Below are 3724 nucleotides of genomic sequence, written 5' to 3'. Positions count from 1 at the left end.
GTCCAGGGGACCAAATGGTACACGAGTACACTAACAGGAGAGTGGTTCCAGGGGTAGTGGTGTCGGCTCTGGTACAAGGTCAGAGATCATGGGAGCACCTCACCTTCTGTACCTGGTCATGCCTCCACTACCTGCCTGGTACGGGTGTCAGAGGAGTGGCTGGTGAGGACAACAGATGGTACTTTTTTCGTACCTCCACTACTTATCTGACGTGGGTACTATGTCTGTACTCTAACTCCTTTTAGTTCGTCAGTGGACTCCGTACCTCATGAGATCAATGCCATGTGACCCTCATTTGCAAGGCATAGATGCGAGGCGGTAATGACCCATGCACTGGCCGTGCCTTGCAAGGCTCCTAGTGGCGAGGGGCCTAGCTATACTTTTCTCCTTGCGGCATGGATTTAGACTAGTGACGCGATGGTGCAACGGCCTTCCGAGAAGATGGTGGCCCACAGGCCTCGCGGGGGCGCGTGCGCATGAGCGCCTTGCTGGGGGCGTGCTCGCATGAGGGCCTCGCTGGGGGCGTGTCCCTAATGGCCTCGCTGGGAGCGTGTGCCTGATGGCCTCGCTAGGAGGCTTGTGTGCCTGATGGCCTCGCTGGGGGCGTGTGCCTGATGGCCTCACTGGGGGCGTGTGCCTGATGGCCTCGCTAGGAGGCGTGCGTGCCTGATGGCCTCGCTGGGGGCGTGTGCCTGATGGCCTCGCTAGGAGGCATGCGTGCCTGATGGCCTTGCTGGGTGTAACATGCCGGCCTTGATGGCATGTTACAAGCTAGGATGGCGCTCGATCAGATGTGCACGCGAGGGTGCAGGCTGGTGAGCATGCTGATGCCTAGTTTGTAAGGCAGTGACATTTTCGTAAATATCTTCAATATTGCCCGGAAATGGATGGGACTTGGTAGGTTCCATATTGAAGGGTCAATGAACGCAATGGTATGATCGGATTTGGGAGATTCAGAGAATTGGCGAGCTGGAAGCCAAATATGTCTCCCAAGCAAAAATCATATATGTTCCTGGTAGAAGGCTAAAAGCTCAGAAGGCTCTTTGTAGGGGGAGCACCTGGTGTCAGCTCTCCACCACCCCCTAGCGCAGGTGCGTCAAGTGAGCTACTACTAGTTGGGAGGACTAGTAGGGCAGGCATATGAGGACCATGAGGGGACTCATATGTCTCCATGAGTAGGAGTACTCATGGACATTACCGGGCCGCCCCAGTAGTGCGTCGAAGTATGCTGCCAGAGGTTTAAGGGTACGGTTCCCTTGGTTTGCCGGGATGCCGCTTGCATGGAACGTGGCCCAAACCTTCGAGAGATGTCGTGGTGCGCCATGGCCACGAATCTCGACACGAGATGGCATGTGAAGTCATTCGTGGGACTTGTTAGCATGCAAGCATTGGAGGGTGCACTATGCTTGAGTAGGACAGAGGTCCAGTGTATGCTACTAGTTTGGCAGCCAGTCTCGAGGGCCTGCCAACATGCATGATGGTATGGTGCCTTGAGGATTGGACCATGGACGTATGGGAGTCCTTGGTCTATGACGTGAACTAATCGGATAGTATCGAATGGGACATGATGGGAGGTGTTGGCACGTCAGCTTGGTGTTGGCTCTTAGCCACACATGCTACCTTGACTTGCGAATGTCTGGGTGAGCATTGGTGTTGGGATTTTCCTTGCCATAGTGAGAACCTATGGATAGTGTGAGTGTCTTGGCTAGATAGCCTTGATGCATCGTTGCACTCATAGATGCTTGAGAGCATGACTCAGCGAGAGTTGTTCGAGAGACGGAAGTGTGCAGAGGCACACGGTCGCGCGAAAAAATGTGCCCATTGTTATTCGAATGGTTGGAAAGCTGACCTTGGCTCAGAGGAGTCAAGGTGCCGCACGGACATTTCCGCTGTCAAAATGTCAGCCCGTGACACTGGGGGCGTGTGCCTGATGGCCTCGCTAGGATGCGTGCGCCTGATGGCCTTACTGGGGGTGTGTGCCTGATGGCCTTACTGGGGGCGTGTGCCTAATGGCCTCGCTAGGAGGTGTGCGTGCCTGATGGTCTCGCTGGGGGCATGTGCCTGATGGCCTCGCTAGGAGGCGTGCGTGCCTGATGGCCTCACTGGGGGCGTGTGCCTGATGGCCCGAGGACCCAATGAGAGTGTAGGCGTATGGGGGTCTAAGTGCGTTCTTTGGGTCTTTTATAAGTGTGGAATATTGAGCATCCATAGGTGTATGTCCCGGGCGTCTTTGGCAGCATTCACGCGTATGAGTGCATCTTGACCCATGAGCATGTCAGCCTTGCGCGGGCACGTCGGACCTCACTATGTGAGGGCCTTGTGCACCTATCCTCTTGCAGTATTCATTGTGGCCCCTTAGCTTAGCAGGGCTAAACCTTGTGGCTCATAATGTGTTGTTTCTCATGAGATGATCTCCTGTATTCAACAAGGCCTACAGGCTCGAGCCCAATAGCATGAATAAGCGACCCTTATCCCTATGTTCCAACCAGGGACTAAAGAGTTTCTTTTTGGTGGATTTTTGGCATTCACACCTTACTAGCTGGGCTGAGAGTGGCAAGGGAGCTCAAGGGGAAAGTCGTCCAATGCTATAGTGATTCTCAGCTCGTGATCAATCATGTATTGGGAGAATATCAAGCTCGAGGTACCAAGATGGCAGCCTACCTAGCTAAGGTGAAGAGAGAACTGTCTGAATTTGAGTAATATTCTGTTGAATAGATACCTCGCGAGCAAAATTCAAATGCTGATGCCTTGGCACGGCTTGCCACCACAAAAGAAGCTGAGACATTGAATGTAGTGCCAGTGGAGTTCTTGGAGAGTCCGAGTGTAACAAAAATGATAGAAGTTGAAATGATCAACACAAGATCGACCTGGATGACTCCCATAATGGAATACCTCACAATAGGAAAGCTACCTGACGACAGAAAAGACGCAAGAAAAATACTTTATCAAGCTTCGCGGTACGCATTAGTGGATGGAACCTTATATCAACGTGGTCATTCGTTGCCTCTCCTAGGATATGTTCTGCCCGAGGAAGCCAAAACCATTTTACAAGAAATACATGAAGGCTTTTGTGGAGATCGTGCTGGGGGGAAAAACCTAGCACTGAAAATACTGAGGCAGGGCTATTTTTGGCCCACTTTGACGAAAGACTTAATCTCGTATGTTCAGAAGTGCGACAAATACCAGGGTTTCGCTATGATTGCTCGAACTGCTCCGGTCGAGCTAAAGATGATGTCATCCCCATGGCCATTTGCGGCATGGGGAATCGACCTAATAGGTTCCCTACCTATGGGAAAGGGAGGAGTTTGTTACACGGTGGTGGCGATCGACTATTTCACGAAGTGGGTGGAAGCCGAACCTCTGGCAACCATCACTTCAAAAAGAGTCCTAGACTTTGTGGTGAAGAGTATTATATGTCGGTTTGGGCTTCTTAAAAAAATCTTGTCAGACATTGGGACACAATTCGACAACGATCTCTTCACTGACTTCTATGAAAAATATGGCATCACTAAGAGTTTCTCCTCAGTAGCATATCCGCAAGCCAACAAGCAGGTCGAGGTTGTGAACAAAACCCTTAAGGCGAGCCTGAAGAAAAGGTTAGATGAAGCCAAAGGATTATGGCCCGAGCAGCTCCCGCAAGTACTTTGGGCCTACCGAACTTCTCACAGAACCTCCACAGGGCATACTCCTTTTTCCTTAACTTTCAGAAGCGAGGCCGTGCGTC

The sequence above is a fragment of the Humulus lupulus genome, chromosome 6, assembly GCF_963169125.1.
Source record: "Humulus lupulus chromosome 6, drHumLupu1.1, whole genome shotgun sequence".
Classification (NCBI taxonomy): domain Eukaryota; kingdom Viridiplantae; phylum Streptophyta; class Magnoliopsida; order Rosales; family Cannabaceae; genus Humulus; species Humulus lupulus.
The sequence above is the reverse complement of the archived record's forward strand: the minus strand, read 5'-3'. Positions refer to the sequence as shown.